The following is a 17,541-nucleotide window of genomic DNA, read 5'->3' as shown; positions in this document are numbered from 1 at the left end:
TTACAATAAATATGCAGCTACAGCCAGCAGGCGGTTAGCTTAACTTAGCATAAAGGCTGAAAGCAGAGGGAAAGAGCTAGCCTGGCTTTGTCCAAAAGTAAGAAAATCCAGCACCTCTAAAACTCACTAATCAGCACATTACATCTTGTCTTTTTTAATCCATACAAAGACAAAAGTGTAAAAACGGTACGTTGTGATTTTACCAGGGATTTGATGGATTAAGTGCCAGTTTTATGCTAAGCTAACCATCTCTTGGCTCCAGCTTCATATTTAACAGATTATTCCCTTTATTAAAATTGCTGCATTGCTGTTTAAAACTGCTTGAAGTAACAAATGTAAACCTAGTCTGTGTCAACCTATGATTTTATTCATTATCAGTTCATCTATCAGCTATTTTTGGATCAATCGATTATTTGTTTTCATGTCAAACAATAGTGAAAAATTTAAAAAAGTTTTTAAACCATAAGGTGGCATCGTCACGTTTAATTTGTCTGACTCAAAACCCTAAACCCCAAAGATATTAAACTTACAGTGATATAAAAAAGAGAAAAACAGCAAATCCTCACACTTGAGAAGCTCGACTCAGTGAAAGTTTAGTATTTTTGCTGGACAAATTACCTAACTAATCAACAAATTATCCAGATTGTATTCTCTTGGCTGATTTATCACTGTAATCAACAAATTGTTACAGTAAGTGTTAAAGTACTGCAAACATACTGCGGTATCAGGGCTCTGCAACAGAGATGAATGATTCCAATTTAGAGGATCGCTGGAGATGAGTGAGATTTAAATGTATGTAAAACACAATAAAAGCCCTGTTTCTGTGTTACATTAACACCCTACATTATTATTCTTTATAACCACGTGAGATTAAAGGGTGCTGAGAGATGCATCCACACATGAGCACACAGACCACTTCATCAGCTCATGTCTCTGCTCACCACAGGCCACCAGCTCTCCTCCACCGTGAAAATATCTTCCAAACCATATAAATATTTATGTCTATTAATAGTAAAGAGGCAGCACAAGTAGATGCATAATGCTCTGTACTGGTCTTATTTTCGAAGGAGATGCACTCCAACTGCCAAGACGTTTCTGTCTCCATGACAACAGAGTTCAGCCAGCTAGCCAAGCAGGACTTGTCCCCGTCAGTCTACTCAGACAAAAGTAGCATGATTCACATAGAGAAGGGAAACAATGTGTACGTTGAGTGTGCTCCAGCAGCAATATGCATGGCAATGTGAACTTGTAGTTACTCAAACATCACAAGGAAACAAGTTTTACAAAGAGAGAGTGTGCACAACACGCTTCAGTGCTATCTCTGTGAATAGGCTACACCACGGCTGTCAAAATGTGGATATGGACATGATTAGATGATCTCAGGCCATTGCTAGACATTGTTACCAAATAGCAGGAGCCACAGAATACTTTGACCATATAAAGATGTGGACACTTATGAGGAAAGCAGATGTGAGGAATTACAAGCTATCGCATTCACATTCCACAGACCAATGTGCGCCTGAGTCTAGGTCCAAAATATTGTCTTAACAAGGAGCCAGAGATTTATTGTCCTCCTGCTGTCAGATGTTAGTCGTTGGGGGAATCTTGAAATTATACATATGAACACATTCACTCATATGAACAAACAAATAATTTCACCCTTACTTCACTTCTCTCCATCTCTCTCTCACACACACATGCTGCTCCTGGTGCTCTGGACTTTGGCCTGTCAGAGCATTGAAGTTTTGTGATCATGGACATGATTTCTCTTTGCACTGACATCTCCTCTGGGAGCAGCGACCGTTCTGGGATAGAAGATGGATGGAGAATGGGGGGGTGGGAGGGGGTTCCCAGCTGGTGGATGAGAAACAAATGAAAGACAGGAAGCACAGATAAAGCTGAGGCGTGTGTCAGAAAACAGAAGCAGAGAGTTATTGGATTGTGAGTGTTGAACACAGCAGCTCCATGAGAGATTAGGAGGCCGAGCAGCAGGAGCGATTTGCTCCAGAGAGAACAGCTTACTGACTTTCTGCTTTCAAGGTAACACAGCTTTCACTTCCAGACTCAGCATGCATGCACATGCTGGCTCAATGAGCATCCTGCCAGATTAACAAGGAAGTTTGCTCATTGTGTGAAGAAAAGACATAATATCTTCCACCAGAAGACGGAGCTGGAAAAGTTGAGTTTTTCCTGATGAAAAAAGTTTATGATGTGAGGGTTTACATCATACAGTTAGTAATTTTCCCCTTGAGAGAGTTCCTCTCTAATGACAAGGGTCTGTCCCTCAAGCTGTCTTCAAAGACTTTCACTTTCCAGCAGAGAGATGACCTTCTGAGAGAGTCGAAGCAAGTTTGTCATTTGTGTAGCACCTTTCAAACACAGACACAACTGAAAGTGCTTTAAATAAGACCAAGAAATGCATTGAAAAGCACAATGAAGAGGAAAAGAAAATCGTAGAATAGAAAAGAATAAAACATTTAATTTTTATTCTACTTTAATTGATTTACGCTTAAAAACAGAAATTATTTGTCAAGGAATAAATGAGTCAAAGATACAGGAAACAAAATACTTTTTAAGTGGTTAAAGTTGGGACGCATTTAATATAATTAGGTTGGTAGTTGGTTCCATTTATGTGTCGTGTAGTGACTAAATGCTGCTTCATGGTGTTTTTGGTTTAAACTTGAAGCTCTTCTAATTGACTGCTTCCTAAAGACATATAGTAAAGGACCTATACTATGTTTATATCCTTCAAGCAAATTACAAATGTATTTTGGCCCTAGACCAATAATAAATATAAACTGGCAGCAGCTCTTTAAAATCTTTTTTTAAAAGCCAGTGCAAAGACTTAAAGGATAATTCCAGTTTATTACAGTTTCCCCAAAACGGTCTTCCCAAAAATGACCATCAGACAACTGAAGCACATTCAGAAGTCTGCAACCAAAGATCTAACAAGAACCAGGAGAACTGAGCACATTACTCCTGTTCCTAAAGTAAATGCGTGTTACAATTTGGGTTTTATTTTCATAATAACATTGTACTCACCAAAGTAATTACTGAAATCTGGGCTCACAACCACATCACTACAATACAGTCCACCGGGGAAAGAAAGACAAACAGTCAGACAATTATACAGGTTGTAAACACACTGAACACAGTTTGGATTATCTAAGCCACTTTATTTTGGAGGTAAAAATCAACAGGCAGCGCACTTGTAATGCCTGTAATAATCCCTCATTCCACAGGAAAACTGTGTGCACACACAATTGCTGTAGGTCAAAGTTGAGCCAGGAACTGTGATAACCAGGGGGATTGTTTAAAACCTGTCTGTTCATCTGACTACTTGTGTTTCTTACCACATCTGACTTCTTTTTAGCACTGTCGATGTGTTCCCAGATTTCCGGTGAGTACAATGATAGAAAATAAGTTAACTCTAAAAATAAGTTGTAATAGAGAGGAATTTTCCTTTAACACTAGCACTATTGTGAATGTGATGAAATTGTCTAATGGTCTTTTTTTTGGAAATGATATTGCAGTTGCAGTTGTCCACCCTGCTGGAGATGAAGGCATGCATGAGTTTGTATGGACAAACATGAAACCTCTAATTCTTGTTGTTTTTATTAGAGGTTCCATTTTTTCTATCTATTTCTTCATATTCATAACCAGTGTCTTCTGAAAAACTTGCCTGCCATTCGACACTGCTTTGTACTGTCTGCCCATTAGAGGTGATGTTATTTGTTCAGACTGTGACTCCCAACATCCCCCACTTCTATCTGAGTGGGAGAGAGAGAGAGAGAGAGAGAGAGAGAGAGAGAGAGAGACCCCATGTAGAGATAAAATAGACAAGGGTGTGGACAAATACTGGCCTGCCTGCAGTGACAGCAGGACGTTCCCATACACACCCAGAGACACACACACACCAACCTCTGTGTCCCACTGATATCCCCAAATACACCAGGAACCCCAGCCAGTGGGAGCGGGGTGGGGTTTTTTGGGGCTCGGAGGTGGGGGTTCTCAGCTGTGCCTGAGGACAGTGAGACAGCAAAATACAGGACAGGAACACACACACACACATAAATACACACTCACACATGCCACTCACTGTTATTAATACAGGTCGTCAATTAGGCCTGACCCAGAAAGCATGTCTGCACGAAAGCTACACAGCAAGCTGAAACAGACTGATGGTACTGAAAACACTCCAAATCCCTCCATTCAGCTCACTGTCTAAAAGCCTGGATTAACTCACACACATATAAACACACACATTTATTAGACACAAAAAAAACATGCAGACAGAAAAATGTCACTTAAAAAATACCTCTTCAACCCCAAGACTGATTTACAGATGCAGTAACATGCAGAGAGGCACATAAACACTGCATGTTGCAGGACAAAAAAACAGACACGGGAGGAGTGCCAATACTGAAATTAGACAACTAATCTAAAGCCTTTGAAATAGCTTTCCGTGCAGTTGTCAACAGAAGAGACAATTAGTTCCAGCATGTCTGTAACTCGTTTCAGTGACTCTGCAGGTACAGCGTGTGGCTAGGAAGCTGGCAAACCATGTAAACAACACAAACCTGCCGTGAGTGATATGGATACCCTCACCTTTTTGTCTGTTTTTCTTTCCTTCATCTAGAGTGCAGAGAGTCTTAGTGAGTCCATGTTGAGTGCATTAGCAGAGGGGGAGTGGGCGCTTGTTGAGGCAGAAGGATGTTCCGAAGGTGAAGAGGATGAAAGTTGTCCTCCTGTGCCAGGCATGTGATCTCAGTTAGCAGGCAAGGACATGCCAAGGGCAAGCAGTCGTGTTTGGCTCTGTTCCCTGAATCCAGACCCTCTGCTTTCATTCATGGTCTCGTCTTAAGAGCATTTTCCTCCTCCATTGTTACACAAGGCCTATCTAAAGGGTTTATGAATCTGACTTGTGCTAAGCACTTGGGGTGACAGAGCCAGAGCTCATCACAAATCCTAAAACCCTCTGCAAATGCTTCTTCTCCTTCCTCGCTGCTTTCTGTCTTTATTATTGTTTTTACCCCCCCTCCTCACTCTCTTCATATCTTAATGCTTCTATCTCATCTCCACTCTCACTGTGACAGAGGAGTGCATGCATGCTCTAATCTAAGCCAGATGAGCTAGAAAAACACAGACTTCCTCCGCCGGTTGCTTTCCCCATTAACCAAGAGGCCCATCATTTCTCTCGCCAATCACAGTGCAGACTTCTGAGGTTTACCAGCACGTCTGCATATGCACTGCAGCAGACGAGCCAGTAAAATTCCTGAGTGATTTATAATGACACTTGATGGCTTTGCTGCTGCCATCTTCTATCTGCTCACCGCAGACTATTGGGCAGTGGCTCGGAGCCAGACTCACGGCACCTGTTGAGAATACAGCCGAATCAAATCTGTCTTACATAATGTTCTCTTTTTTATGGATGGATTTGGATTTCCAACAAATTTCGGATCGTGAAGGTACTTTTTCAGATCATGTGGGTGCAGTGCTGCATGTAAACGTGGCTCCCGATCAGACCAGACTGAGTGTCCAGTCGCCATCAGGGTCGAGCTGAGGCTCCATCCTCTCTGTCATGGTGAGTTTGGGCTGAGGCTTTCATTTAGGACTGGCTGACTCTCGCTCACTGCTGAGGCAGAAGGACATCACGTCCCTCTGGGGACGGTTGTCATCCCGCCCTGTCACTTTCACTCTGTTATCCACATGGCATACAAGTCCAGACTGCAGTGAGGCAGAGGGTGAAAGAAGAGGGAAAGAAAGGGAAAAAGATAAACTGAACACTTGGCAGAAGGCTGGAGATAGCTGAGATGCTTTTTATAGAGTTTTTGATTCTAAAGTTATCTGACTTAAAGAAATATTTTTGGGAAATACGCTTAATACGTGAGAGTTATCTGAGATGATCAATACCACTCTCGTGACTGTGAGGTAAATATGAAGCCTAGCAGCATAAAAGACTGCCAGCAGCTTAGTTTAACATAAAAACTATAAACAAGGCTATATAGCTAGCCCAGCTCTTTCCAACGGTAAATAAATCTGCTTACCAGCACCTCTAAAGCTCACTTATTAACACGTTGTATGTTGTTTATTTAATCTGTACAAAAACCGAAGTGTAAAAACAACAATTTTAGAGGGATTATTTGCTGGAAACAGAGCCAGGCTAGCTGTTTCCCCCTACATCCACTCATGGTGCTAAGCTAAACTAACAGGTTGCTTTTAATGTGACTGTACAACATGCTTTAGCAACATAGATAGTTGCACATGAAACACATTTTGAGGGTCATCATGCAGCACCAAGAGTCATATCATGTGAGAAAATAATGCTGCTGATGAATCAGAAACATGATTTTTCAGCACAGTATTCATCACTCTCGGGGTGGGTGAGAGGGGCCCTGTGGCAGCCAATGATCTAACATCAGACAAGGTGAAGAGGTAAAAACGGTGCTGTTACATCCACAGTCATGAACTGCTCTCTGGTGTCATGCACTGCATGCCAAATCAGGCCTTTTCAAGATTCTCCCTTGTACTTTCTCCCTCACACCCTTGCTTCTTCCTCCTCCCTTGTGTTACCCCCTTCATCCAGCCACCTTCAGCTCACATCAGAGGGTACAAAAAGTGAAGATAGTGAGGTTTCATTCAGCAGCAAGATTTAGGAAGTGAGAAAAAAAATAAACTTTCCTCTAAAAGTTTATCATTTTGCAAGTCCCCCCTGTGACTACTCCTCTCTTACAAGGCATATCTAAGATGCTAATTTAATAACACCGGGAGGAGAGCATGGTGCGGTAGGAGAACGGGCTCAGGACCGCACAATGACACACTTACTAGCGAGCCCCACATGAATCAAAACGACAAAGCCAATCTTGCGAAAAATTCTTTCTTGCTGGCAGTAAACTGCTCGGCTTTCTGGGTGGATGGATACAGGAGTACAAGCTGGTGAAATTGTGAGTTAAATTTAAAAAGTAAAATTAATTTAGGTGTGCAGCCTCTACAACCCCACCTCTTATCTTATTCCCTGCGGCGGAGTTAATCACATCCTGGTTTATGGGACTAGTATTCTTCCCAGTGACACAGGCTTTCACTTTTTGTGGGTGCACATGTGTATCATATAGGCATGTCAGCGGAGATGGGGAAGGTCAGTAAAAGTCGAGTGAGTTCACTTATCCCTGCAGCTGCCTGTTGAGTATAAAACTAACCAGAACCACAAGCTAACCTCAAGAGGGTACAGTAATCTCTATATATACTGCTCGCCTTCACTGTTGAATTCTGCTGCCTCTAGAAGAACAAGAACTATCACAACCATGAAGGCAATAAGTCACCAGTACAGCTCTTTAAAAATATATGTATTATGTCTGTGTGTTCAGATTTGGCAGAGTTATGATTCTTAGAAAGAGTATGAATTTTGACGCACAGTTTGAAAACCTCTGGTCCAAAGAATATAGGAGTCTCTGAAATACATACAGTACATAAGTGGTGAGATGGAAACATGAATTATGGGAAAAGCAGAATTGAGGAGAGAGGGGGTTAGGCTTCTTTCTCCATCCAGAGCCCAGGTGCACCATGTCCCACGCCCAGGCTGTGAGAGTCTCCATGCTGAGGAGACCTTTAATAGCCTTGAGATGGAAGTACACTATCCCCAATAGCCCATAAAAGACAGTGTTCAACTGTCCCATTCCCCCCTGTCTGTCTGGCATGGCCTCATAAAAGACTTAACTGGTCTCTTATGACCCCTCTGTCCACTGGTGCAGTGATTGGCTGGATCCTCATAAGCAGGGAGTGTGATTGGACGGCTAGACTGTAAAGGACAAGGTGGTTCGCTGCTGAGCTCATCCTGTCCTGCTGTCTGGTCAGTCAGAAGAGGGCCCCTTCCTCTGTGATAGCAAACTTCAACTGGGCCTGAGCCATGAGACAACGGTTGAAATATTACTAAGAAAGGTTGTTCACTGTCTCAAAAATCTTAAAAGAGAACTCCATTTAGCATTGCACCCAATGTTAGACTCACAACTGACAGTTTAAAAAAAAAAAGATTTTAAAAATTGATGCAGCTGAACCAGATAATGAGATATTTTATGTCACACATTCTTCTTCCCTGTCCAAACCTGGTGCCTACATTACCCACAATTCAACTCAACCACTGACAGTTTGGTCAGAGATTCAGGTGTGTTATGCTAGTAGTGGCTAATGTATCCTATAGAGCCGCTAGCTTCAAGCAGAGATGAGGAGCAGGCAGCAGAGGTCTGGTAAACACACTTCTTTCCACACACATAGATTTTTTTCATTTTCAAACTTCAGACCCAACTGGCAATTCATCAGATTTAACCTTAGACTGTCTATAAAGATTTTCTTTATATGGATTTAACACAGCTCCCTCTGGAGAGACAAACGGCATTATGCTACTTCTTTCACATATGCTGTAGTACTCCCAGAGATCTGTAAACAGACTTTGATGTGTAAAATCCATACAGGTGGGGTTTACTACATGGCTATTTCAAGTAGTGTGAGGTATAGTCATGGAAAAATGCAATAAATGAACTTGCATTGTTATTTGATGATATTCTACTCAGTATCAATATTGCTTTCCAGTGCATATATGTATTAAAATCAATAAAACAATGTGACGTTCAGATTTAAGAAGGGCATTGATGAGTACTTTCCTGTTTTCAAATGCCTTTGCTCTGCTTGTTGTACTGAAACCAGCTACTAATTGTGACTGGCCTTATCTTATGCAGCTTCCACTGTGGCAAGGATCCAGTGTCACACCTAGTATACTCGGGCAAACAAACCATTGTATACTGTATTTTGAGCTGAGCTGTACAGTTCAGTTCAGTTGTTTATTGTCCCAAGTGGGAAATTTGGCTTGCAGCATTGCAAAAACAGGCATCGAAACAGACATTAGACACATCAGACAGTGGACAGAATAAAAACGCTAAACCAACAAAAAACAAAAAAACAACTACATCTTATTGTTTTAATGGTTTGTTATAGAAAGGTAAATACAATTGTATAATGAAAGGCTAAATGATGGTATATATCAATTGCTATGGAATAGTGAAAGCGTGACCAGAGAGTCTGCAGTAGTTCAGTCTGGACAGAAGCTGTGTACAGTAACATGTGGGGGACTTTTCCCTGGATGTTTGCTTGTGGTTTGGCCTTTTTTGTTTTTCCTCTGCTGGGGGAAGTTAGCTGTTGTGACCAGAGTGCAAACCCAGCACCCCGGGATCCATCCCTCCATCTGACCCCTGCTGACCTCTCCATTTTTGTCACGACGCCGAGGCTGCAGCCGCTCAACTAACATGGCTGAGGAAGTGTGTGGCCTGGGGGAGGCCATTAGCACTGGCTGGACTTTTTTTTGTACTGAAACAGGATCACCTACACACACAGACACACTTCTGCTTAATAGGGGCCACTTTAGTCTGCAAACACCTCCAGCCCCCCTTCCTGCTGTCCACAATCACAGTCTCAACTATTTCCTTAACACCCCCTCCATGACTCTCCCTCTTTATCTCCCCCTCTCTCTCTCTCACTCACACACAATCTTTTACATACACACCCGCAGGCATTCCAACACATTTGTTTCTGTTTCTGCATCTGGCCAATGTTTTACTCTCCCATCTTTGTTTTCAAGGGCTCTTATTCCAAAAAAAGTAATGAGGTCGCAGTTTATCTGAACAAAAGTACTTGCAGAATGGTTGCATGTCCAGCTTTCTCTCTTATGAAAAGAATATGTACACATATGTCCTCAAACTGGCTGGATTAAGAGTTTCTTTCTGGGGTCAACAGAGCTGAAAGCCTCAGATGTTCTCCCCATGAACTCATCCTTAAGCTTATTGAGCTAAAACATCTGGGCCCCCTGCTTTCCCTGCACAGCTTTCCCCTGAGCCCAGAGATGGATCCTTCAGGTTTTGGCTGTTGGGGAACACACATATACAGTATACACACACACTTAAGACACACATACTGAAGCACTCTGTTGAGTGACAGCACCTGACAGGCTATGATGCACTGCTTATAAGTGAAAAAACCAACAGCAGAGGCCCGTTTGTCATTACTCCTGTTAATGTGGCCCAGCTGCCTGCCTGTCACGTGGCGACACCCGTACCCAAATCCCAACGTGCTGTGTGTGTGTGTGTGTGTGTGTGTGTGTGTGTGTGTGTGTGTGTGTGTGTGTGTGTGTGTGTGTGTCTTGGCTCGCTGCTCCTCCTGCTTAAAGCCCCTCAGGAAGAAGAGACAGGGGGGCTGTGCGAAACATGTGATGTTAAAGGTACGACTCCACAACTGTGATCTTTACAGAGTTTGGTGGAAAAGGCCAGATCCCCTGCCGTCTTGGTCCAGTGTAAACATGATTCCCCCTGCGAAGAAGAGACAGACCGAGCGGAAGAAAGTGAGAAAAGGAGCAAAATATGAGACGAAGAAGGGGACCGAGAAAAAGGGACGGCACAGACAGCCACAGCAGGGGGCATGCTGTTCTCCGTATTAGACTGTCAATGAATCTCATTAACATGGCTTCTCTAATCTGCATTCGAGAATATTCCACTGAAGGCCATCCGCTCTGCTCCCCACCTCCTTCATCTCATTTTGATTACACTGATGCATAAATTTACCATTACTTTTTTTTCTTTTTATTAAAGAAAAGATTTAAACTCCTTGAACAGGCAGTGTCTGTTATTCTCTACTTCCATTATGTCCAGTGGATTGTCTTTACATGTGAAACACGGCAGGCTGCCATGTTAAGGATATCCACTCTGCACTCGTCACATCAGGACAGGCTTGTTTTCCACCATTTCAGGCCCACTCAATAAGCAGTGGAAATAAATGGGCACTCATGCTGAAAGCCTGTCTTTTCCAAATGACAGCTCACTAGATAAATAAAGCCAAATGACTTCCAAATGTTGCTCGTGGTGACAAAAAATTTGGGGATTCTTGAACATTATAACAGTAATTTCTGAGACACTGACAAGAGTCCTCTTGCTTTTATCTTTTTACATTTGTTGACACCACTTAACCGCGTTGCTTGTGAATTCTTTCACATTTTTTGTTTCTAAACATCTGTTTATGTGTGGATGAAAAGCAAAAGGATTGCAGGATGTTTGCATTTCCAAAATGGCGAGCAGGTTTTCCCCCATGAAAGTCGAGGACGAACTCTCAGGGACAAAGAGGTGTCAATGGTCTGTCGGTCACATGACAGGGACCTAACAGGAAGCTGGATGGTTGTTAGACAGGAAGGTCTGACTCCATGAAGGGGTGTTCCTCTTTTTTATTTGCCCTGCACTTTTCCTTAATGAGAGCAGCTGGTATCCAACACAAACAAACTCCGGCTATTGTCCATAGACATCAAAACAGTAATATTTGATTATCCTTGGAGAGATTTGCATGGCATAAGATGAAACAGAGGAGATTAGAGGTTGGAAGCGAAGAGTCATGCCAGAGACATTCCCAACACCACACATGCTCATTCTTTAATCATGATCAAGTCCTGCCAATATTGGGAAATCTGAATTCCAAAGGCTGTTCGGCATCAAATGGGACCAGCGCAGCCTCGTCTATCTCCCTAACATCTGACAGAGTGACTAATGGGAGCTACTGACTCCCCCAAAACCCTAAACCTAAACACCCTCAATGCACTCATAGACTCTGAATCTCTCCCATTACGTCTTCTGAAGCAGCCTCAACCTTACATGCAACAGTTCTGACACACAACTTTAGGTCCAGGCTGATTTACTGATCTGTCCTGTAAGTCCTCTCCCTTTTTCGACACTCTCCAGCGGCTCGAGGCAGCGTTCCCATAGTCCTGTGTGCTCTCAGGGTGTGTTCCTGGCACTGAATGTGCAGATAGGATAAATAAATCACACACAGGCCCTCTGGAGAGCAGGGAAACCGACTGGAATGGACTACAGGGAATAAAGAAGACATCTGGTGGAGGAGCTGGAGCCTTTCCAGTGAGGAGAAAATTACTTATAGAAGACATTATGATAGGACACCAACTACTGGAGCCAGTTACACAGCTCTTCATAAGTTCAACCTTAGCCGTTATAACGTGTTCGCTAAGATTAGTTGTTTTATGAGTGCGCATCCGCCAACGTGCATACTGCCTGTTGCCGTTGCTCCGTCTCGTCATCTTACTTTTTCCAACGTTTAGCTTTCCTTTTTCTTCAAAACTTGAGTAACTTGTGTGTAAGTATAATTTAAACTACGCTCTTTATTTTACCGTACATACCAACCTATCAACCTCTAAATCCACTTTGGTACTTACACTTATTTTAGCTATCCACTTTGTACTGAATTTATCTTGCCTGTATTATAGTGTTTTATATTTAGATTTGCTTGGTGCTTCTATTCCTGTGTGCAGTGATGTGATAGTGAGCAGCTGTAACAAAAGAGTTTCCCCTTGGGATCAATAAAGTATTTCTGATTCTGATTTTATATTTACACCCAGTAACTGCCAGTGTATATTGATAGTATATTGATTTGATATTTTTTCTGCATTATGAGTACTTTTACTTTTGATACTTTAAGTACATTTTGCTAATAATTCTTACCTACTTTTATTCTTTCTTTTATTCTACACTTAATATATTCAATGGACCTTTACTTGTAATAGAGCATTTTCACAGTGTGGTACTGCCACTTTTACTTGAGTAAATGATCTGAATACTTATTCCACCGCTGGTAACTGCCTGGTGTAGGCTAACCGAATATTAGCTAACTGAACCAACTGACAAAGCTAACGTTAGCTTGCTAATGACCCATTTATAATAATAATAATAAAACTTTATTTATAAAGCACTTATCAAACCAAAGTACAGAGTGCTTCACAACAAGAGAAATAAAATACCACAGTGAATGATGAAATATAAAGAAATAACATACATAAAATACACAAAAGCAAGAATGAAGAGTAAAAGAGATAATACGTTGATATGGTCAACACATCTGACCCAACACTTGATAAAATGGTGTTTAATGATAAAGAGTTTTTCACTAAAATAACACAACATACCTCAGATTACAAAATGTTATGTCAATAATGTTTTGCTAAATGCCCTATCTAATAACATCAGCTACGTTAGCATAATCAGATATTTCACACTCAGTCTAAACTGCTTGAATACTACAAACTATCAAAACACACAATTCTCCATGTTTGTATAAATATAAACAAAGTCATACCTACATTCACAACGGATTGACAGTGATGTTTAATATATCATTTGCCCCCTTAAAATGATAATTTTTGGAAGTCTTGCTACAGCTTGTGATGCTAACTTACACTGACTTCCTGTTTAGCTACATAGCTGATTGCTTTTGGTTGGATGGTTCTACAGATGTATCCTAGCAATAGGCTAAGAAAGTGCATTTCAAACTTCTACATAAAATATACCCTGCTAATTGTCTTGTTGCTAAGTTTACAGACAGATATTTTGTGTACCTTTTGCAAATATAATGTAGAAACAATTTCTTACCTGTTTTTTGATTGTAAAATATCCCAAAAATTTGGGACAGATCTAGAGTCTGACTTTTTTGAAGCCGCTAACTCTGTCTACTCTTTTAATCTTAAAGATATAATTTGAAACTGTACTAATCGAGATGCTTAATTTAATTATTCTATATGCAGAGTGTTTTATTCACAAACAGAAGTTTTCTAAATCACTACCTAAGATCTCACCTTTCCTCCTAGAACTAAAGTCTCTAATTAAATCACTCAGTTTAGTAGACAACAAAAAAGTACTACGCTTTTGAAACATTATGGAACTTTCCCCCCTGAAACCTCTGACTGAATATGTTTACATTTGTGTATATGTGTACTGTGTGTTTTTTATTTTCATGTCATTGTCATTTATCATCTTCATGTTATGTTTTCTATATGTATTTGTATCATTTAAATCTGATTTGTATGTGCTGTTGTTTACCTTTGTAAAAAAAAGTATCCTAGCAATCAATTTACACATTACTAAAGTCTTTACTAGATTTTTTTTTTTTAATGGTACGACCCGATTTAGTAGTTGCTAATAACTTTAACTTACTAATTGACTTACAAATACTGTAGCTGGTGCAACCCAATCCTGGTGTTTTAAGTTGAAAGGAAACTGAAACTGTCTTTTGGTTGTGAGATAAAATTAACCACTGACCAGAAGGAGAGATCACATCTCTGTCAGCCAGCAAATCCGTCGACTCAGAGGGCGTATGTTGCGTGATAGCACATACTGTTAGCCATTTTGGAGAGGCCGTCGCATTTGTAGTCCTTACACAAACGCAGCCATGAAAGCTGGAACAGTTTATCCCCTATCAACCCTGGTCCCGGTGGGTTAGTAAACACAGATACTATTAAATACTATAGCTGCTGCATTCAGTAGAGGAGGGGGAAACACACTTACGCTAACCTCCATCTGCTATGGTCAGCTTTGGCACAGAGTCAGCAAGACTCTCCATACGGCAGAGCTTTCTTCATGTGTGTTTGTGTGTGTTAATGTACAGGAGTGCAGAAGAAATTGAGAGAAACAGAAGAAGATAGATGGAGCAGGGAGGGAAGTCAGGCAAAAGGGGGGAAAAAAGAGAAGAAGAAGAAGAAGAAGCGAGAACAGCCAACCGCAACAAATATGCTGCTAGGCTTTCGTATCAGGGTGACAGGTGCATTATCATAGGTTAATGAGAAGCTGTGCTGCCTGTAGCTTCAATCAGGCGAGCGTTGCCTCCACTAGCCAACCACCTCCATCGATCAGATCAGACATAAACTCCCACTCAAGCACCCAGAACACACACACAGAAGCACACAAAGGTATATATAGTATACCAACACTTACGGGCACACCTACAAACACCCTCAAGTATTCATTGTGGCGATAGCTCATTATAGCTTGTGGGGTACACTGATACAACAACATTGTGGCTGTGATTTGGTACAAAAGATTACAGTGTGATTGTAAGGTATTTAAGGACACAATGAGAGATGATAAGCACCTCAAGCACAGCCCTCAGGTGTGATCATCAAAAGATGTTATCTACAGCTGGTACTGCAGCCTGTAATTGCTGTTGAAACAGACAAACGTGTAGAATTCAGATTCTTTACTTAAAGGCCCTGAAAGCGTTTTCTTCCCAATCAGATTTCTTCTTATGGGTTACGGCATCCTACATGAATACACTATCTTCAGCCAAACTATTTTTCTCATGAGAGATTTTAGTATTTGTGTTTTGACTCTTTGCGCAGGTTTGAAGGTTCTGATGGAAAAAGGTGATGTCATACATTTCCATGCACCAATCAGCATTTAGCAATATAAGAAGTGGAATTAGAATGTGATGACAGTTGCTGGGTTGTTGCTTATGTTGCCAGGAAGACACCGCTGTCAAATCTGATTGAGCCACACCCACACAGTCCCGATGAAGCAGAGTTGATAGCTGAGGTTTTAATTAATAGGATGTTTACTTCTACGGCTGCAACTATGGATTATTTTCATTATCGATTAATCTGCCAATTTCTTTCTCATTTAATTTTATTAATCATTCCATCTAAAAAAAAAATTTCAGAAAATAGTGAAAAATGTCCATCACAGTTTCCCAGAACTAAAAGTGACATCCTCAAATGTCTTGTTTTGTCAGACCAACAGTCCAAAAGCCCTCAAAATTCAGCTGGAAGTAGAATGACTTAAACAATGAATCGATCATCATGTCGATCAACTAACTGATTAACTTTTTTCGGCTTCTGAAGGGGGGCATGACAGAAAAAGTTTGAGAACCACTGTTATAGATGAAGATTTCAGATTTAAAACCAGGTTTTAAATGGTGTTTTCAGGCACTTTAACAGATGTAGTAATACAACACTGTAAAAGTAGCCTATTACAAGTAAAAGTTCTGCATTCATGTCAAGTTAACTAGCATGTTGCCATCACTGGCAGCATGCATGCGGCGAAGTCAACCAAACAAACCAAACAATTCGATAAGTGCCTTAATTTAAAGTACAGTACTTGAGTAAATATACTTAGTTACTTTCTACCACTGGAAATAGGCTTTCTTTGCAAGCTGCTGCTTGTGTGATGTTTTTGTGGAATATGTAAGTAACTGGCGCCCAGTTGCAGTTTCTTTCTCTCTCAGTCCACACTTGTCGCCAAGAGTCTCTCTTCACGTCCATCTCTGTCTCTGTCTCTCACCTCCATCTCACCGGACAGGAGTGGAAACAGTGTGTTTTCACAGACTCATATTGCTGATGTTCATCGGTGTTTGGCGAGGCAGTGGAGCTGCAGCAGGGTGATTTCAGAGGGCTTTACTCTCTGCGGGCCAAAGAGGCCACATAGAGAGGACAGCTTGCCCTTATCACACTGGATTAGCCCACGAGATGAATAAGGGAGAGGGAGGTATAAAGAGGAAGAGAGAGAAAGGAAGGTGGCTCCGAGTGTGAGTCAGTATATCATTCTTCTACCGGTGCTGGATTCTACAAGCCGCTGGGCAGGAAATGAGGCGGAGGACACCCACTGACCTGCAGCCACTTGCCGCCTCTCAGCCTATCACAAAAACAATTTAAACAGCTAATGGAACTAGGCTGATCCTCTTTCCATCTCATACAGGGTCACTGTGACTCACACTGCTCATTTCTGATTAGAGCTCCTCAGGCTTAAAAGGTAATCTACACCAGACAGGAGAGAGACCCAGCTAGTTATGTTATTATACATATCTATCAGACGGATATGTGTAAGCGAGTGAGTGCACACTGTTTGTTTATGTATGATCCCTGAGAGAGATTAAAAACAGGAAAGCTAGTGAAGGTATGAGCAGGAGGAAGGGACCAGGCAGATGGGCCAGTCTGCAGATGGAGGTGGGGATCCATTGTGGGGGTGACTGAGGGGCATGTGGGGGTGCTTGCCTGGACATGTTCATGACACAATGTGAACAGGATGCTGAGAGGAAGAGCACAGTGGGCAGTGGGGCAGCCGCAGAGAGCCCCCCACCATCATCTGTGTTGGATGAGCACCAATGGAGCAGAGAGCCAACTAAAAACACACACTGATAGGGAGACAAATAGCTACAGCGAGAACATCCTGGTAAACATACATTTCATTTGTATGCATGAGCTCTGTGCAGTGGTGTAAAATGTGTTTCCATAGTAAGAAAAGACAAAAGTTTTACCTACCTATCACACATTCTCAAGAGACATGTTTTTCGAATCAGCATATTCTTCTAAATCACTCCAGGTTGCTTAGTGCTTACTGAACACGTGAACTTGACTCATTATTCATGCTTTTATTTCATTCGGTCTCAGTGGGATCATCATCTGTCCCACTTCCTCTGCCCTGGACTCACTGACTGACAGTTATGTGGAAAAAACATAGGAAGCTTTCCTTCCTCATTGTGTTTGTCCTAGACAATGTGTGTGTGTGTGTGTGTGGGTGTGATCTGATGAGCCCAGCAGCAGCATCACACTATATAGGCCCCGTGCTTATAGGCCCACTTCGTTTTTCACAGCCTCTAAAAAAATCTATATCACGTACACAAGGGCTGAAACTATTTTTTTCATTATCAGTTAATCTGGTTATTTGTTTTTCGAGTAATCTATTA

The sequence above is a fragment of the Siniperca chuatsi genome, linkage group LG4 (genome assembly GCF_020085105.1).
Source record: "Siniperca chuatsi isolate FFG_IHB_CAS linkage group LG4, ASM2008510v1, whole genome shotgun sequence".
Classification (NCBI taxonomy): Eukaryota; Metazoa; Chordata; class Actinopteri; order Centrarchiformes; family Sinipercidae; genus Siniperca; species Siniperca chuatsi.
This window is presented reverse-complemented; position numbering follows the sequence as displayed.